This window comes from Oreochromis aureus, linkage group 10 (assembly GCF_013358895.1).
Source record: "Oreochromis aureus strain Israel breed Guangdong linkage group 10, ZZ_aureus, whole genome shotgun sequence".
Lineage (NCBI taxonomy): Eukaryota > Metazoa > Chordata > Actinopteri > Cichliformes > Cichlidae > Oreochromis > Oreochromis aureus.
Genome location: NC_052951.1, coordinates 4,464,679 through 4,485,670, shown reverse-complemented (window position 1 = coordinate 4,485,670; position 20,992 = coordinate 4,464,679). Strand labels below are relative to the sequence as shown.

The 20,992-nt window shown below is 41.3% G+C and overlaps 1 protein-coding gene across 4 annotated transcripts in view; it reads left to right on the top strand.

Annotated features, from left to right (window-relative positions):
- Positions 1-3,314: 3,314 nt before the first annotated feature.
- The window catches only part of arhgap32b (Rho GTPase activating protein 32b), a 120,545-nt gene continuing 102,867 nt past the window's right edge, over positions 3,315-20,992 (top strand). For 3 of the 4 annotated variants that reach the window (XM_031738497.2, XM_039618503.1, XM_039618501.1), the window contains exon 1: positions 3,315-3,875. The gene's annotated coding sequence lies outside the window, so the exon portion shown is untranslated. The remainder of the gene's footprint in view (positions 3,876-20,992) is intronic. The other variant, XM_039618502.1, reaches the window with a different exon arrangement.

Below are 20,992 nucleotides of genomic sequence, written 5' to 3'. Positions count from 1 at the left end.
CATTTCAAATACAGCTCAGTTGCATCCTTTATATTCAGGTTCAGATACCTTCACATTGTTAATGGCATTTTTATTTATATAACACATTGTATTATATATAAAGGGCCACTGAGTGTGGGTAGTTTTGGCCTTGAATTCTGGAGCTGTGCAAGTCATTCTCCAGTTTTGCTCTCAGATGTACGGTACACATGTCATGTGCTGAAATGAAAGGCATGACTTCTGTCATTATAACATATTAGTGGCTCAATTTGTACATGTGTGTAAACTTCACATGTGCATTGTAACTGTCACTGTGCACCTCGGGAGAGTGGATAGGTTTGTTGTGCACCTAATGGCCAAGTCAGTAAAAGCTTTCTATGCATGATCATTTTAAAATGCTCCACAAAATGTGTGAGTCATCTGTGTAATGTATGCAAAGTCAGTACATCTTGTGCTACAGAGACTGGAGTCACGAATGTGGATGCGCTGGAGTCCTTGTCCAGACTGCTGTTTGACTGGTGGCTTCAGGTCATTTGCTTCACTGCTGGACGTTTCTTCGGGTTGACAGAACTGACAGGAAGGTGTTTGGCTTTTATCCTCAGGCTGAGACAGTCTGTCATCGAAGCCTGCCAGGTGGAAAGTGAACTAAAACTGGCCTGGGATCATCTGTCGAGAGCAAGGAGGTGAGACTAGGTTTACAGGTTTAGGTTCCGTCTTCGTTACTTTGATCCTCTTTTAGTAGCTCCCTGCAGTGACAACATTTTTATAATGATCCTCCATCTTTCCACTGGAAATAGGCCTGATTTGTCAGCCTGCCTAACTGTTCTTCACAAGTACAGCTGAAGTTTAGTCTTTAAACTACATATCCCATGCCTGTAAATTCAATTCAATTCAGTTTTATTTATACAGCTTGAAGTCACAACAGTTGCTTCAGGGCGCTTTATATTCTAAGGTAGACTCTACAATAATACATACAGAGAAAAACCCAACAATCATATGACCCCCTATGAGCAAGGACTTTGGCGACAGTGGGAAGGAAAAACTCCCTTTTAACAGGAAGAAACCTCCGACAGGACCAGGCTCAGGGAGGGGCGGGGCGGGGCCATCTGCTGCGACCGGTTGGGGTGAGAGAAGGAAGACAGGATAAAGACATGCTGTGGAAGAGAGACAGAGATTAAAAACAAGTAAATCTTTCCTACTAGACCCACACAGGAGATGAAATGTGTCGAACCACTGACACCAAATATGACTAACTTCCTTTATGTCAGTGGATGTTCCAAGACAGGCATTTTGATGTGTGAGTGACTGGATGCTTTGGTGAAACACTGGTCAAAAGCAACTTTTAGTGTAGCCAGTTTCTGAATTCTCTTCTGCTGGGAAGCAAAGTACTCTCAGAAGATCACACTTCCTTTTCACAATATCTATACTGTTAGTGTGTGTGTGTCTGAAACGGCCCAAATTCATCTCATTTTGTACATCTGTTACACAAGAACTTTCTCTTTCTCTGAGCTCTCTTGAGTTAAACTGTTCAATCTGATCATCTGCACTTCCTGCTTTTGCATCATGGCTGAACAAACCACACGCTGAGCAACTGTGGAAAAAATAGTGAGCAGTGTTAAAAGCTGCCCACCCATGTGAGTAGTCAAAGTGCTGAATGACCATTCAAAAAGTGTGATCATTGCATTTCCATTTATTTGCAGTATCAGGCACCTTCCTGTATTCTCTTTAATTTTTTTATTCACCAGTCTGGGCCTTTTCTGCAGGTGGCTATGGTAGAAATGTCAGTTGATCAGTAGCAACCAACATTATTATTAAGGGTTTCTGTTGTGTTGTTTTCACATTTCACATTCCTCACAATCACAGTCCTCTTAGAAAAGCTGCCTTGTGACTTGGGACAACCTAGAATATGTGTTTAAAGGATCAGTTATTTTAATTGTAATTTATGATAGACATTTGACATTCATGAAAGACATTTGAATGCTTTTACAAAGCGTGCCACTCTTTTCTTTCTATTGCATTCAATTTTATTTCTATAGTGCTGAATCATAACGACAGTCGCCTAAAAGTGCTTCATAGAAAACCCCCCAACCAAGTGCTTCATGGAAGGAAAACCCCACCAACCAGAGACCCCCGTGTTAATAATTTTCAGAGCTAAGATCATCCTCTGAAAAGTGTTTGGTAACAGCTGGAAGCTCTTCTTTAAAAAAACTCCACCCATATTTTCAACAGGAAGAAACCTCCAGCAGGACATGGACTCTGGAAGTCCAAAGGCTGCATGTTATGAACAGTGTTGGGAAGGTTACTTTTAAAATGTAACTACAGAATTTCAGAACTAATGATCATCCTCTGAAAGTGTTAACTAAGAGCTTCATAACTGGAGGCAGTGTTTCATTAGCTGAAACGTTTTCAGATATATGCAGCTCTTCTTTAAAATGTAGAATTTTCTCCACCCATATTTCCTCGAGAGGTTTTGTCTTTTCCCCTGCCACCACTGTAATTAAGAACACGTTCTTGAGGATTTGCCTGGTTAAATGGCAGTTACATGGACTCAGTGCACCAAAGCAGTCCACCTTTTGGTACTGTAACGGAAAGTTACTCATTTGTATTCATGTTATGACTCCCCAACAATGAAATTTTCTATACTCTCTGTTATGCGTTTGTGTGTACCGTATGGAGGACCACCGGAGCAAAATGCCGGAGAAAATTAAATATATCACAGAAGATTCAATAGTAATGTGAAATATAGTTCTCTGTCATGATTTTGGAGTAACAGAAGACAAGAGTACTGAGGCATTGTTGTATTTGAGTACAGGCAAATATAAAAGAAAGACGTAGATGCTGAATCGGCTTTCTGTAGCTAATAAAAGTCTCCTCTTATGGGCATGTTTCCACATCTATGTGGCCTTCCTCTGTTACTTGGGTATGACTCCTTTTTTTAGAGCCTTCTAGGTAATATGGAATCAGACTGGCACATGGGAACCAAAAGATGTTGACCATTACAGTTGGGAACAATACTATTTATCTAACACGACCGGTGACCCCTGTCTGACTTGTTAAGATGCTTATTCGAGCACAAAGATAATATTCATCTCACTGACAGGCTTTTGTTTATTTAACTCAGACACAGACACGGAGCATTCTGGAAATATTAAATAAATGTATTGGTGTCTGGTTATGTGGCATTTTACAAGTCTGAACGAGGTTTATATTGGAATATCGATTCTTTTAATATGGTGCTGCAGGTTTGGTCAACCAGCGAGCCACTTCTCAGCTAAGCTGTAGTCTCATCCTTACACCATCGCGGAGTATGACGGCGAATCCCGTGTCCTATTTTCCCATGCTTTGGGGTTGGACATTTCCGACAGCCGGTGAACGCAGCACAGCGAAAGCGCCGCTCCTCCGCTCCAGTCAGTATCACTCCACTCCGAGGTGTGCACGCGGAGGAGAGGGTTTCTTTTTGTACAAGTTTTCTTCTGGAAATATCGTCCTGTGACTGGAGGGAATGGGGAATTGACCATACTCGGGCTTCCAGCGGGAATGAAAACTGCGAGGAAGATAGCGGTGTTGATTTTTTCCCTCCAGAGGAGAAACAGTAAGTGACAGACTGAAAGGGCTGCTCGTGCGCCTTGCTGTCCCGGGGGAGTCTTTTTTTGTTTAGTGTTAACCCAACTAACTGTGAACACGACCACTGGCGCGCTCTCCTCGAGGCCGGGGACTCGCTCAATGATATCCTCCAAATACTTAGTGTCTGACGTGTATGAGTGTGTCCGGTTAAGCTGCGATGAGGAGGGAATTTAACAGCGGTGAAGCTCCAGACGTAGACGGCAAGAGCTAAGCTCCCCTCGCCAGCCAGTCAGCGGTGGTCAGGGACCGCAGACCACAACCACAAAACGCAGGTACTTTTAGCACATTCATGCTACATGCTCGCACTGCGTGCTTTACTCGCTTTTTTGCCCCTCTAGATAACGTTATTTAGAGCCGCAGTGCTGATGAGACGGTGGTGATGGTGGTGTGTGAAGGGGGGATTCGGGCACAGCGCGAATAATGTCTCGCCAGCTAATCGAGGCTTGCGTGGAGTTGCTTAGTCCCCCTAGTTGTGCAAATTATATTGAAAATCTGGTTGGAAAAAGGGGCAGTTTAACAGCGCTTTGCTTTAATTGTGTGCTCCACTGTCAGGATGTTAAGAACCAGAGAATTTCGGGTATATTTGTGATATTTTGTTCTGTTCGGCTCTACAATTTCCGAACTTAAAAAGAGAGTCTGGTTAATCACTTTCATCGGTATGAGAGTTGGATTAAACACAGACTGTGTGGCATTTTCTGAACCAGGTGATGCCGCATTCACCTGGAGCCTGTGTCGTGCTCTCATGGGATACAATTCATTTCTGTTTGTGTATGCTAACATTAAACTCTCTTTTTTATATATAGATATATCTGATATTTCACGTTTACTACCGTACAAATTCTGCAGTTCATTGTAATCTCTTTTTGGGTGTTTTATTGCCCTTACAAATGCACTGCTTCTATCAGTAAAAGGGGTTGGCCCTATTTCTCTGCATTTGGTATTCTCTTTTAAAATGATTTCGTTTCAAATGTTGAATCTTAAATTAGATGTCATCCATATGGGAGTGTCTGAAAGCTCCCTATTCCCTCACATGTTATTTGATCCACAGTTCCCATGGTCTTCTGATGCTTCATGCCTTGTATTAGATTACAGTGTAATCAGACATGTATTGAAGCCTTCACTCCTTTTTTTTTAACCAGGCAAACCAACTTAAAACACAGAGGGCTGTACACATAACATCATCCCATTCATCACAGCTGTACATCGCTGCCAGATTCAGGAACTAAATGCCTTGCTGAAGGGCATTTGGAGTTAAGTTTCTGGGGAAGATTTTGTTTTGTAATTGTCTCCCTTGTGCAACATTTCTCAGTTTGCATGGATGATTAGTGGGAGCAGCATGCCTGTGAAACCTATCACGTTTGAGCCTGCACCGTGATTGGGCTGGAACAGTTTACAAGCTATGGTTTGTTAAGTATTTTGCTGTCAGGGTCACGGTTCAGTGCAGCGAGAAAACATGACTGCAGCAGTTCCATTTTTTCCCCTCTCTGTGTGTATTTATGAGAGCAAACACTGAGTTCTTATCTACATTTCGGGGACTACTAGCATTCCCAGTATGTCGGTGCTTGATGTCTTTTCTGGTCTAACCCTTTGCTCTAGTTCAGTATCTTTTATATCAAGAAATAACCCCGCTTGTCTCACGTTGGCTCGTTACATTTTTTGCAACTTTACCCTCTGCTGCAGTCAATTTCCTTTTACTGCAGGAGCAACTGACCAAATAAACCCATTGTAAGGTTGACTAACCTTTTTCTTTATTATATACATGTTCAGTTCAATTCATTTTTACAAATCTAGTAATGTAAAGACCCTACAATAATACAAAGAAAATGACAACAACCAGGTGACCCTCTATAAGCAAGCACTTGGCGACAGTAGTGGGACTGTGATAAAATAATGTTAACTGTTGGGAACAACTTCTAAGAATAGAAAAGACCCGTGATGATGAGAATGGCGCTGCATCCAGACAGTCAGTTGGTTAGAACAGAGTTAGACATGTTAGTTAGGTTGATGCAGAGTGTAGGAGTAGCAGCTGTAGTTGTGTTTTTCTTTTTCTTTTTTAAATATAGAATATTTTTGGTTATTGATACTTGGGGTGTAGTGAACTGGATTTATGAGGGGCATGTATTTTTACATTAAAGAATTGCCCTGTTGTGCAAGTATCCTTATGACTCTGCGTTATTGCACCTGCTCTGTGTTCTACATTATAATCAGTCCAGTTCTGGCCTCCTAAAATATCCTGTCCTCCTAAAACATATTTGAATTTCAGTGACCAGTTTTACCTGGACAATTGAAGGATATATAAAAGTCACTTGGCTGAAAAATGATTGCCGATTCTAACAGAAATGTTCTTGCTGGGTCAAAATGAGTTACGTGTGACAGATTATAGGCCAACAAGTAATTTACAACAGTTTAAATGCAAAAAATCATTTTTTTGGTTTGTTTGATAAATACTGGAAATCAGTTTTTGGCACATCACCTAGCAGCAGTACATGTGCTGATGTTTGGCTGCTGCAGCTGTACACATCAGAATATTAGGAGGAGGAAATGTTAATGAAAACTTAAGCAACAGTGTTACCAAACACGAACTGGACACAGTTAAAGGTTCAAAAACCCGAGGACGTTGGTGAAATGACGGGTCTAAGAAATTTGTCAGTGTGGAGAAAAAATGTTTTGGCCATTTAAAGTCCAACGAAGAAGCAGAGAAGCATTCACTGCAAACACTATGAAAAGGATGTTTCCATGATGGCAGTAATACTAAAAATCTTTTTTTTTAATCATTTGTAGTGTTGCGATCATCAACAGTGTATATTTAACCGTTCATCTGCAAAACGCAAGATTTTAATGTCCCACACTCTTTCTCCATACGACAAAAAATGAACAGACAGTGACATCACAAATTGTATTATTGTAAAAGACACCAGGCCAGAAAGATAAGTTGCCTGATTTAAGTGCCTGATTAAAGTAACCGACTCGTTACGAACTCCCTGGTCATGAACCTTTCCCTCAGCCAGCTCTTTTCCAGCAGTACAAAGTGTAGAGAGATGGCTGAATAGCTGTGTCGTACTTCGGTTTTGTGGTCAAGTCGCACATCTGATCCAAATATGACTCTCGCTGCCCTTTCATTGAGACAGCACTGCTCTTCTTGTGGCTTTTTAAAAAAGACTTATCTATCCCTTTGCCTTGTGGCATAAGTGGACCATAACTAAAGAAGTTTAGTATAGATTTTTTTTGTACTTCTATTTTATTTATTTAAAACTGACAACAAAAAAGACAACACTGCATCAGTTTCTTCTTTCATCACGTCACAGGACTGTCGTTAACTGAACCCAGTAGGAAGCGGTGTTGTTTTTGTTTGCTGCACCCTTTAAAAGATAAATGTTATAATTATTGAGCTGTGACTGTGCAGAACTACTCTACTAGAGCTAAAGAATAAAAATATGGAGCTGGAAATTAACATTTTGAGTCCGGTTTTATAGAATAGTTCTGGATCAGTTTAGCGAGGGTTAAAAAAGTGAGCCTGCACAGATATTCAGCATTAAGACAACAGTTTTAATATCCAGTAGCGATTGGCTGAAGTGTACGCACAGTGTGGAAATAGAGTGGACAGAGGCTTGCTTGTAACTTGGGTATGCAAAACTCACCATGCAATGAGTCTGGTGTCATTCTTTTGCAATAAAGTGCAGCTGTCAAAAAGCATGGATGGATGCATAGTTTTCATGTCATAGGGTCATTATGACACGGCAGAAGTGGGATAATCACCATAAATCATGTCATCATTTAGGGGAGCAGGATTAAAGATTTGGTTTTTGCTCTATGCAATGAATTGTTTTACTTCACTTTTGTAATGATAGCTGTGATATTGAGATTTGGAACAGGATTCCTATACAGCAATGTTATTATTGTAGTTTGAATAAGTATTGTGTTCATAGCTGAGAGGATTAAAGCCAGATTCAAGCTGATGAGAATTTCTACAGACATACCCCCAAGAAAGGGAGAGATCATATATTACTCATCACATGACTCTTAGGTTTTAGTCAGGCAAAGCTATCTATAGGCTTCTGGAATATACCACAGTTATTTCTGTGTAACCCTCTTCAAGTAAAGCTTTTCCACTCTGGGAGGCGTTTTTCTTGGTTATTACTGCAAACTGTCTCATTTCATTTTGGTGTCACAGGGAGTTGTTTGTTGATGAATTCCTAAGCTTTTTATCAGGCCGTATAAGGATGAGGAGGGATTGGATTAGTCCTTTGTGAAATGGTGAAATGTCAGGCTTTAGAACTGTTTTGGCTTTGTGTCATTTTTTTTATAACAAGACTGTTCACATGACCAAGATGAAATACTAGATAAGTAATTGCTCTCCAAACCAAACATGACTTGGAACTGTTGTGTTTCTGTTAGTTTCTGTTTTAAATAAGATCTTAATGAAACTGTGCCGTCATCTTTTTTTTGTTTACTGCGTATTGGTTGGTGAAGCACTCGGTTATATCACACCATGTATCATGGTGGGTGAGATGGCTGTACCAGACATTTTACAGCTGTTAACCCCCCGGCTCATATTGGTGATATAGGTTACAAGCAAGTCTGGCGCTGAACAGAAATGGTTGCCTATGCTCCTTTGTTTATTGTGCATAAATAGTGAATTGTCCTGACACAATATTGCGTTTCGCTTCTGTTATTACCATGGTACATTGACAAAAACATATACTTTTATTCACAGGATAAAACAGTTTTTTTGTATCACTAATTTCCCAGTACGATTACAACATACAATATTATTGTCACTGCTACATTTCTGTAATGCGTACCAGAAATTATTTCCACTACTAATTAATTACCGTTGAGCTCAAAGGTTATATTAATAAACGGTTAACGAATGTGTATTTATGAAGACAATTTGTGAGACTGGTAAACTTACCTTTGTTTGTACGATGGTCTTTCGTTCTACACGGTGCATTTCAAGGTCCTGTACCCATCCGTCGGTAAACTGTACCTGGGCTTGTTGCAGTGACCTGAAGTTACTAAACTTCATGAGTGTATGCACTCACTCCAAGAACCGTATAATTATAAATATGAGCGTGGTGAAAGTTGGGCAGCACGCTAACGTCTTTTGCCCACTCTGTGTGCTCGTAAGGGTCTAACCCTTTCACTCCTTTGATTTTTTCCTCGTATCTTTTCTTTGACTTTTCATCAAGTCTGTCTTTGTACGGACTGGCATTGTTCTCCTTCGTTTTTGTACATACCTTTTTTGGGGGGCAAAGAAAAACCAAGAAGGTATTGGAACCGGAGAATGAACGTTTTGCGGTGCTGCAAATGCTTGCGTTTGATGCATTGCTTTGATTGGTTTGCCACCAGTGCCCGGCATGCAATGCGCGAAAGTCACGTGGTCTGTCAATCTCTATAGCGCTGTGCACTATGACGTAGCACTTGTATCATGATTTTTTTTTTGAAGGTTCTATCAGGAGTAAATAAAAATAAATTCAGTGTCTTTTATGTACCGTATTTTCTGCACTATAAGGCGCACTTAAAATCCTTTAATTTTCTCAAAAATCGACAGTGTGCCTTATAATCCTCCTCCATCCATCCATCCATCTTCATCCGCTTTATCCGAGGCCGGGTCGCGGGGGCAGCAGCCTAAGCAGAGAAGCCCAGACCTCCCTCTCCCCAGCCACCTCCTCCAGCTTATCCGGGGAACACCAAAGGCGCTCCCAGGCCAGCAGAGATATAATCTCTCCAGCGTGTCCTGGGTCTGCCCTGGGCCTCCTCCCGGTGGGACATGCCCGGAACACCTCACCCAGGAGGCGCCCAGGAGGCATCCTTGTCAGATGCCCGAACCACCTCAACTGGCTCCTTTCGATGTGGAGGAGCAGCGGCTCTACTCTGAGCCCCTCCCGGATGGCCGAACTTCTCACCCTATCTCTAAGGGAGAGGCCAGCCACCCTTCGGAGGAAGCTCATTTCTGCCGCTTGTATCCGCGATCTCGTTCTTTTCGGTCACTACCCACAGCTCGTGGCCATAGGTGAGGGTAGGGACGAGATCGACCGGTAAATTGAGAGCTTCGCTTTTACACTCAGCTCCCTCTTCACCACGACGGACCGGTGCAGCGTCCGCATCACTGCAGCCGCAGCACCAATCCGTCTGTCGATCTCCGGCTCCCTTCTCCCATCACTCGCGAACAAGACCCCGAGATACTTGAACTCCTCCACTTGGGGCAGGAACTCATCCCGACCCAGAGTGGGCACTCCACCCTTTTCCGGCTGAGAACCATGGCCTCAGATTTGGAGGTGCTGATCCTCATTCCGCTGCTTCACACTCGGCTGCGAACCGTTCCAGTGCGAGCTGGAGGCCTTCACCTGATGAAGCCAACAGAACCACATCATCTGCAAAAGCAGAGATGAGATTCTGAGGCCACCGAAGCGAAAGCCCTCCGCCACTTGGCTGCGCCTAGAAATCCTGTCCATAAAAATTATGAACAGAACCGGTGACAAAGGGCAGCCCTGGCGGAGCCCATCACCCACCGGGAACGAGTCCGACTTATTGCCGGCAATGCGAACCAAACTCTTGCAACGGTTGTATAGGGATCGAATGGCCCGTAGCAATGGGCCAGACACCCCATACTCCCGCAACACCTCCCACAGGACACCCCGAGGGACACGGTCGAATGCCTTCTCCAAGTCCACAAAACACATGTAGACTGGTTGGGCAAACTCCCATGCACCCTCAAGTATCCTTGAGAGGATAAAGAGCTGGTCCAGTGTTCGCGACCAGGACGGAAACCGCATTGTTCCTCCTGTATCCGAGGTTCGACTAGCGGACGAACTCTCCTTTCCAGCACCCTGGCATAGACTTTCCCAGGGAGGCTGAGGTGTGATCCCCTGTAGTTGGAACACACCCTCCGGTCTCCCTTCTTAAAGATGGGGACCACCACCCCGGTCTGCCAATCCAGGGTACTGCCCCTGATCTCCACGCAACATTGTAGAGGCGTGTCAACCAGGACAGCCCTACAACGTCCAGAGCCTTCAGGAACTCGGGGCGGACCTCATCAACACCAGGGGCTCTGCCACCAAGGAGTTGTTTAACTGCCTCAGTGACCTCGCCCCGAAATTGGCGGGTCATTCCCTCATCCCCAGACTGTGCTTCCTCCTCGGAAGACGTGTCAGTGGGATTAAGGAGGTCCTCAGTATTCCTTCCACCGCCTGACAATTTTTCTCAGTCGACGTCAGCAGCGCTCCACCAGCACTATACACAGTGCAGGTAGAGCACCGCTTTCCTCTCCTGAGACGCCTGACGGTTTGCCAGAATCTCTTGAGGCAGTCCGAAAGTCTTTTTCCATGGCCTCTGAACTCCTCCCACACCCGAAGTTTTTGCTTCAGCCACTGCCCGAGCCGCATTCCGCTTGGCCTGTCGATACCTGTCGGCTGCCTCCGGAGTCCCACAGGCTAACCAAGCCCGATAGGACTCCTTCTTCAGCCTGGTGGCTCCCTTCACCTCTGGTGTCTAATCCTCCTTATAAGCCTTATGTTTGAATTCTGGTTGTGCTTACTGACCTCGAACCGATTTTATTTGGTACACGACGCTCAAGAATCTGTCAAAAATGCTTTAGTAGGACTTTGGTAAGCTACGAAGCCGCACCGCTTGATGGATTGTCGGAGCATTACAGCTACCGTAGACAGGAGCCTCGCGGAGTAATCTGGGTCCTAAACTCCGTCCTCTTCAGGTCCCAAAAACAAACGAACACTGCAGCATCACTGAGAGGAAAAAACTGTCTAAATTCTTTCATCTTTAATAAAATGATTAGTGTTGCTGCTTTACCAGGTGTAGGGCTGCCACAAACGATTATTTTGATAGTCGACTAGTCACCGATTATTTTTGCGATTAGTCGACTAATCAGATCATGCATCCATTGGACGTAAAACGTACAGCTTATTGCACCGGCATGCATCTGCTCTTATATAACTATCATTAGCTTACAGCTTTAAGTGTTTAAGGTATGTGCTAACTAAAAATAAAGACAAGATGATAGTTTATTAAATTTTAATGAAATCTGCAGATTGTTTCGGTGAAGTTTAATAAACTCAGCCGTCTGCTCCTTGCTATCTAAAATATAACAGGACACCGAAGTATATTCTCGAGCATCTCACACTTCTGATAATCAGCTGTCTGCTTGACGTTTATTCAGCTGTGTAAAAACTATAACTTTAATCTCAGCCAAACCGATTTACTCAGGAACAAATAAAATACTAAAAAAAGCCAAACAATAAAATTTTTAAGATATCTAAGTGACTTATATATCATGTTTAACCTGAGTAGTGAAAGACGGCAGTGGGTTTGAAAACGATTTGCCCGGAGTCTGGTGTTCTCACCGGCTCTAGTGAGCCTAGAACCCCGGCTAGCTATCGAGCTGGTGGGTAACAGACATCTCCGAAAACGTCGGAGCGCTTTTGAAAATATGTGATGTCTTGATAAACTGAGCAGATATTTGAAGTTTACACAGCTACATTCTCACCTGAAAACGTTTATTTTATGACCCAGAAAGAGTAATAAGAGTAATATTAAAACTAACTAGCTGCCGCCATTGTTGGAAACTGAGCAGGGCCGCGCTGGGCCGCGTTATGAATTCGGGACACAGCTTCTTCTTCTTCTTCAAGGTTTAACGGCAGCTGGCATCTTTGTACATGCAGTGCTGCCATCTTCTGTTTCAGTCCGTTATTACACTCTTAAATCCTACTTCTTATTCTGGCGTCTTTTGTGATCGTACAAAGCTTCAAACGACGCGTCGACTATTAAATTGGTTGTCGACGATTTTGATAGTCGACGTAATCGTGGCAGCCCTAACCAGGTGTAACAATTAAGTTTAACATCCAGGCATCCATGAAAACAGAGTTTATTAAATTTAACGGAGTTAGAAGTTAGCAGGAAGTTAGCTCGCTAGTTTCCACCTAAACATGATATAGCATGTTCTGACTGAGCGATTTCTGAAACATTCAAACGTACAGCTCTGCTATCACTTCCAACATAAATGAAGACAGAAAACTAAACAGCAGTGACGTTTGTAGGGTTACTGAAGTTGGACTATCTGGTATATAATGATATGCTACGTGATCGCTAGCGACACAGCTATGTTAGCATAAAATAAACACAGTGAAGCTGGAGGATGAACGCTAACTTCCCGATCGTTAGGGACAAATGCAATCATATGGCAGGATGCTGTAAACAGACCAAACTTCAGTCAGGAGAACTACTGAGATAATCCATCCACAATGCGAGGTTAGTCATTAATATACTGCAACAACACGGGAATAGCGCAGCTGTGAGAGAATTCAACATTATTGAATCAATGGTACGGAAGTGGAGAAAGCAAGAAGAATGAGTTGAGTAAAGTTTGACTTATCTGACTGTTTTGTTTGCTTAATGCGCCTTATAATCCGGTGCGCCTTATGTATGAAAACAGACCTGTTCATCGACAGTGTGCCTTATAATCCAGTGTGCCATATGGTCTGAAAAATACAGTAGCTACATCTTATTTTGATAAGTTTTCATCATGTATTGTATACAGAAAGGAAATGGTAAAGCAATGTGAAGTTTATCCAAACAGTAAATGCATGTTAAAACGATCAAGGCTTAAACAAAGTCGACCTGTATACAGTGCTGTCTGGTTTGAGACACAATAATTAAAGAAATGAACCAAAACTCAAAGGACACTGACTGTCCTCGTTCTCCTGTTATGCAACCAGCTGCTTTCTTTTGTTGTCTTCCCGTGTACGTGAAACCTCCTCCACCCTGAAAGGTCTCCTTGTTTGTCTCAGTCCTCGACAGCCACGCACAAACACAAAGCCAGACGTGGCCTCTGACCCCAGGCACAGATACTGACGCACTGTGCGGGGCTGTGTCCATTATTATTCCTTTCTGTATGTTCATTAATGATGCAGTATGCATACACTGCTGTCCTTAGGCCCTGTCCCACAAATACACGGGACCGCTGGCTCTCTCGTTCTTAGTGTGGATAAAGCATCTTGCTCCAAGCTCGCTGCACACTCGCAGTCCTCTGAGGATGCTGTGACATTCCCAGAGGAGATTCCATTCCCCCGTAAACAATCCTGGCATTGACACAGGCGCTGATTAGCAAGTTGCCAGGGTGTTTCCACAATGGCCCAGCAGAGGATAATGAGATCGGATCTGCAAACTAAAGTTCTCATTCAGGAGTTTGTTGGCAACCAGTTGTGTGAAGCAACCGTCTTAGGAAAAGTGTAGAAACTCAGCAGATCGTTCTGGGAAGCACTGGAAGCTGTCAGCGATTTGACTCGGATATTTTTCTGTCAGCAGTTGGTGTCAGTTGCTGGGGAAAGGTGTTGCTGAAAGTGCAGTGCCACATAAATGTTTAGCCTCATTGTTCTGTGAGCAGATAAAAACCTGTATCTGCTATTTCTGAATTACCCTTGAAGGAAAGATTGCAGCAAAAAACTGAGCTCGGGAACAATGTTATACAATTTCTATATATAATGATCGTAGTGTATCTACACACGTCTTGTCTGTACCCAGAGTGCCACCCATTGTGTCAGATACATTGTAACTAATAAATGTTATTCTTGACTAGCAGCCAAGAATAACTTCATCTTGAATACTTTCTCTAAGCTTATGTTTTCGCATATTCAAGGTGAGGAAGATTGTTCCTGCATTAAACTATTTTTTTTCTATGTTTTAAGCACCTTCTATTTCGAGGAATGAACTTTAAATATAACTGCAGTTTTTCGTGTCACATTCCAATTTCTTTGTCATATCATAGCCTCGTGTCTATACGTGCTCGGCTCTTCTTGTTTTGTTCATACTGAAGTCTGGATCATAACCAGAGTTCAGCAGAGGTAACCTCAGACCTTACAATCAACCTCCCCCAAACTTTTAAGGTCATGTGTCACAGCACTCCGGTCAGTACTTCATATGTATAAACAAGGAGTCCTGATAAATACTGATAAATACTTAGACTACTAACTTTTGATTGGATGAAAGAAACCAGTTCTCTGTTTTTAGGTTAGACATTTGATGAGCTCTATAATAATGATGCAGTATGGTAAAAGCACAAAAACAGCCAGGCAACGATGCAATCGAAACAAACAGCAAGACTTAGTGATATTAAGAGTGTTTGTTTTAATTCCAGGCTGCAAATATCTCTCAAAACTATAAAATGTTGTTTATTGAACATTTTCTGATGCATAAACTGTAAGAAGTTTAATAATAATTTACCAATGTGTTACAAGTGAGTAAAAACGTCTTACTCAACCACAATAAATGAAAGAATAGATAAAATTCAGAGAAAATAATGCTGGATAAATGAAAAATATCCTTTTGCATGTTAATATAAAAGTTTTTAGGAAAAATGAAAGTTTGTTTCACGGTCACTTCATACGTCAGCACAGTAATTTTAAGTCTTCATACTGTCTGTGTGCAGCTGCTGTGCACGGCTCTGCTTTCTATTTTGTCTACTTTACTGGCAGATCGTGCAAAAAGCATGGTGGTGTGAATGTAAAACCTTTGTCACTGTCTGACATCTCATTAACAGGAGCAGAACAAGACCTTTCACAGAAAGTTTCTGACATATCTGGAGTTGTATAACTTCAAATCCACCCTTTGAGTTTTCACAGTACATTATAACTACAAGAACATGTTCAGCCCTAGCTCTATAACTGCTGACAGCTAACAAAAATTAGCTGTCAGTAGTTTGGTGGGTTTGGTGATTTTATTCAGCGTGGAGGGCACGTTTGTTACTTGCTATTCTAATTCTGCCGTGTTGTCAGAGGCGAAGCATTTCATTGAGAGCTCAGCTGTACGCTAACTTTGTAAAACAATTCAACAACCCCACCCTCGACTGGTCAGGTGTGCACTGCTGTGAAGCCAGACAGGGTGTGAATTTCATCAGGGCGACGATTCTTTGATGAGCCACTGTCAAGTGTGCACCGTTGTCACTCAGTTCTATTCGGTCTTATTTACACAGCACCAAATTACAACAGTTTCCTCGAGGTGCTTTGTATTGTAAAGTAAAGAAACTGTGATAATATAGTAATTAAGATCCCTAAAGTTCATAGGACGGTTGAGCCTATCCCCTAAGATCTTTCAGTGCCATTAGACGTGCTGGGGGAAGTTAAAAGCAGAAAAATAACTTTATATTAGCTCTAAGGTAAGAGCTCTAAAAACTGATGAGTCTTTAAGGCTGTTCAACTGTGCTGTTTAAAGGTTTAGTCTGCTATGATTGCCGGAGTAGAAGAGGTGAAATTAAAGAGACACATTCCTTCCTTGTTGCCCTTGTAGGCAACAAGTTGCTAAGCACTTACAGTGACCGGACTCTGAGATCCTGGAATTAAAAATGTCAGGGTTTGTTTTTAATGGAAGACTTGTGTCTTGATGGTTGAAATAACAATCACGTGTTTAGGCTAATGGAGGGAAAGAAATAATGATTAACATTGTACTTACCGAGGTTGGGGGTGAAGGTGGCATGTTAATTATCATAATAACTTTTCTAATTATTAGTAACATTTGTCAAAATAAGGACTTAACGATTAGATTTTAGGGTGTTTTTATTAGTGTTACAAAGAATTTGGATTATTTTCTTCATTATAAAAAGGTAAAATATACATTATAATCTACCAACAAATAAAGAGTTACACAAACATTAAACAACACTGCCATATGTAACTCTGGTAGTTATAGTTGAAGATCTTTATGCATAAAAATGATAACATGTAGTATTAGTTACTGTAGCAGTCGATGGTTAACATAAAGGTGACCAGATGACAGAAAAAAACGACCATAACAGACTTTAGTCGTTTTCCAGAGCTCTGAATATATTTCCCCTAAAGATACCAAGGTTCAACATCTCAACATGAACATCCCAGCAACCAAAAACCCTCCTTAAATAGCTACTGATCATACCACCAATAAAATTTAAGAGATCCTCCCTGACACACTACAAATAAACACATACAGTGGACTCATTTTAACACACCCCACATACATCTGACTACAAAATAAACCCCATTTAAATAATATACAAACAAACTGAATATTCAGCCCACTCTCATCTAATGGTTAACCCCACTGACGGTGGATAATTAATTCCTTTCAGATGAAGGAAGTTGACCTCAAAAGAAAGCGTGGTTAGTGGACTTCAAAATAAAAGCATAACAAAACCAAAACTTCCTGTCAGACATCAGTTCCTGTCAGTGCTTCACTTTAGTGAGGGAGGAGCTTCCCCGCACCCGCACAGTTACTAAAATAAAAAGCACTCTGTGTGAAACACACTGAACATATCATTTAGACCTCACAGTTGGCTATAACAGAATAAGAAACACATTTTAATAAATTCTTGTAAAAGTAGAACGGTGAAGGTTTTTCATGTTGTCCACCTCTCTCCTTCATAAACCATCCACACTGCTCCACCTCACCTTGTCACCTCTTTTCCTCAGGCCTGAAACCTTTCCAGTTCATATTCTCGCCTCAGGATTTCATCCTTGCCTAGTTTAGCTCTCCACACAAGGTTTGCTCTTCTCAGCTAGAAGCCACACGTTGCTCTGCTTTGCCCAGGCTCACTGTCCCATCGGCGACTCATTCAGCACTGCAATAATTATTCATCTTTATCTAACTGCAGTCCCAGTTGTACTGGATCGTGATGTAGCAGCCTTCATATTAAATGTGTGTAAACAACAACATGTGTTAAGTAACAAAGCCTGCAACATTTGTTGTTCTACATTGATTTCTACGGGGTTAGAAGGACTCTCTTGGGGGTTGTTGGCCTGTTTTTTGCTTTTTAGCCCACACACCCCAAAATTCACTATATGATGAATAAATCATTTTTAGGAAAACTCATAAAATAAGAGAGAATGAGGTTTTATTTGAAGAGTTGCATGATTTCAAAATAAACACTGGCAGATCTCTTTCCTTTTTGCTTACTTAACCTTGTAACTCTTCAGGAGCCTGCACAGTATTGCCACCTGATAAAATTGAAAAATATTCATAGCTGGGATTTTGTGCCTTGGATTGAGGATTTTAACCAGTGTCTTAGGCCCTGCTTTTCCACCATGTGAACACATGAGTAATTTCCATCCATCGTTTTTTTCTTCCTTTCACATTAAGTACATGTAGTGTGTGCTTTAGGGACACTCGGTGAAGTCGTATGTTTACTTTGGGTTGCTTATCACCAACTGCTAGTATCTGCTCCTTCGTAGCCTTGCTGTACTCTGCTGTGTTTGGGGCGGGATTTTGCGAAGTACCATGCTTCGTTGAAGATTGTTGAAGTAGCTTCGTTTTTAGTTACCGAATCATCATCGCAGGCAGACACCTCTCTTCCTCTCAGAGATGCCCAGGCTTGTCTAATTGTTGTGGACAGTAAGGAACGTAAACACACGGTGCTGCTATAGCAGTAATGTGACAAGGTAGTGGCACATTGTTCCTATTGTAGAATCTCCATCCTAAATTGTATGTGTGTAATGTTTATAGATCGTGCAGCTGGGGCTGAAAGCACTTATTTTCTTTGTGACAGCAGTATTTGGTAGAAGTCAGAGCTATTTACTTACTTATCACGAGGCAGACGGCATTTAATGTCTGGTGAGTGAAGCACATTGTTTCCATCCCCTTGTTTTCTTGCACCCAGTGTTTCCTATTGAATGAGACAGCTGTTATCTGTTGTGTTACAGGCCCTGAACTTTTTATTTTAAGCTCATTTAAGACGATGTGCAATAAATAGATTGAGTTCATTTCTCAGTGTGCAGATTATTGACCCCTAGTTTTGCATCTGTGTATGTTTCCTTCATAATAATTCCTTTTGAATATCACAGTCCATATATATATATATATATATATATATATATATATATATATATTTCTTTTTTTCATAATGCGTAAGGTCTTACGCGCTATCACACAGTCAGGATGTTTTCTTAAAAAAGTCAAATCATTGCTATATTATGGTTGAATGACTTGGAATACATAATAAACATGTTTAAATTGTAAACTGTTCTGTTGGTGTCTTTTAAATCCATTTGATATTTTTATTTTATGTGTCTCTTCATAACGAATTGCTTTCTTGTTGTTTTCTGTAAAACGAGGTTTGGTTACAGGTTTGGTTGGGCTTGAGTTGCCAAACACACCTTGAAAGACTTGATGACTTTTCAATCATGTTTGATGTCAGTGGGGAAAGCACACAGCACTAAAAAAACAACTTCACCTCACAGAAAACTTGTTCGTGTGACTTTTGCATTTTAACAGTTCTGTTCTTTATTTATATACAACTTTTTGTACCACTTGGCAGCTCAAAATGCTTTATGGAAAACGACATGTGCCAAAAAGCCAGAGCATAGTCTCTTGCTCTCAGATACACACACACACACACACACACACACACACACACACACACACACACACACACACACACACACACACACTTGCATGGACAAAGAGCAGTAGCTTTAGTTTAAATAAAGTTGATTCATGGTACAACTCAATGGAATCATTAAATACATTTGCCTACATCATGCCTAGAGTAGCATTTGGCAATTTGCTAGTCTTACTAATCAGTCAAAGAAACTTCAGGTACAAGATAAATATCTTCATACATTCATAAAACATTTTATTCTATGCTCTTTGTCCACCTCACATCCATGGCTAATTTGGAATCACCAGTTTACCAGATATAGATGTCCATAGTACCCCTGTGGACACAGGAATCGCACATTAAAAACTACACTTGGAACATTTAAAAACTACACATAGCTGCATAACATAACATGTTATGTTATGTTAACAATACCATAATGGTTTTCGGACCAAAAGAGGAAACTATTTAAATTAAGTGAAGCATTTACGAAACTATTATTGAGATCTGTTCAAAGAGTTAATGCTAACACCATCCAAAGTTTTATTCTCATGTTATCCTGAAATGCACCTTACCATTTTGTTTGAGTCAGCTGGCATTGTGGTTGTCTGTCTGTTATGGTCCACGGGCTAAAATGTTTGTAATGGCTAACGTTGTATGAATGCTCACGCTATAGGGCTGCCACAAATGATTATTTGATAGCCGACTAGTCACCGATTATTTTTGCGATTAGTCGACTAATCAGATCATGCATCCATTGGACGTAAAACGTACAGCTTATTGCACCGGCATGCATCTGCTCTTATATAACTATCATTAGCTTACAGCTTTAAGTGTTTAAGGTATGTGCTAACTAAAAATAAAGACAAGATGATAGTTTATTAAATTTTAATGAAATCTGCAGATTGTTTCGGTGAAGTTTAATAAACTCAGCCGTCTGCTCCTTGCTATCTAAAATATAACAGGACACCGAAGTATTTTCTCGAGCATCTCACACTTCTGATAATCAGCTGTCTGCTTGACGTTTATTCAGCTGTGTAAAAACTATAACTTTAATCTCAGCCAAACCGATTTACTCAGGAACAAATAAAATACTAAAAAAAGCCAAACAATAAAATTTTTAAGATATCTAAGTGACTTATATATCATGTTTAACCTGAGTAGTGAAAGACGGCGGTGGGTTTGAAAACGATTTGCCCGGAGTCTGGTGTTCTCACCGGCTCTAGTGAGCCTTGAACCCCGGCTAGCTACCGAGCTGGTGGGTAACAGACATCTCCGAAAACATCGGAGCGCTTTTGAAAATATGTGGTGTCTTGATAAACTGAGCAGATATTTGAAGTTTACACAGCTACATTCTCACCTGAAAATATGTTAAATGTTTATTTTGTGACCCAGAAAAAATAATAAGAGTAATATTAAAACTAACTAGCTGCTGCCATTGTTGGAAACTGAGCAGGGCCGCGCTATGATTTCTGGGACACAGCTTCTTCTTCTTCGAGGTTTAACGGCAGCTGGCATCCTTGTACATGCAGTGCTGCCATCTTCTGTTTCAGTCCGTTATTACACTCTTAAATCCTACTTCTTATTCTGGTGTCTTTCGGGATCTTACAAAGCTTCAAACGACGCGTCGACTATTAAATTGGTCGTCGACGATTTTGATAGTCGACGTAATCGTGACTTGTCGACTAATCGTGGCAGCCCTATTACGCTAGCGTTGTTACTAACGTTATACCTCACAGTAAAGTTAGCAGGCTATTTAGCAACCATCCTAACCTTTTGTTTTTGAGATTCACTGTACAGTTTAGTACTACAAGTGCAATATTAAATACTGGGCGAACGTGTGTGAATGGATATTTAAATATAATTTTAGCACTTAATCAGTCTGAGGTGTGTATTTCCTCTAGATCTCTAGGTTTCCAGTTATACCCTTCATTCTCACACCTTCAGATGAATCTGTTGATAATCATTTAGCTAACAGTTAAATCCTTGTGTGTTTGACATTCAACACCTTCCGATTAGGGGTGGCTATCAGTATGG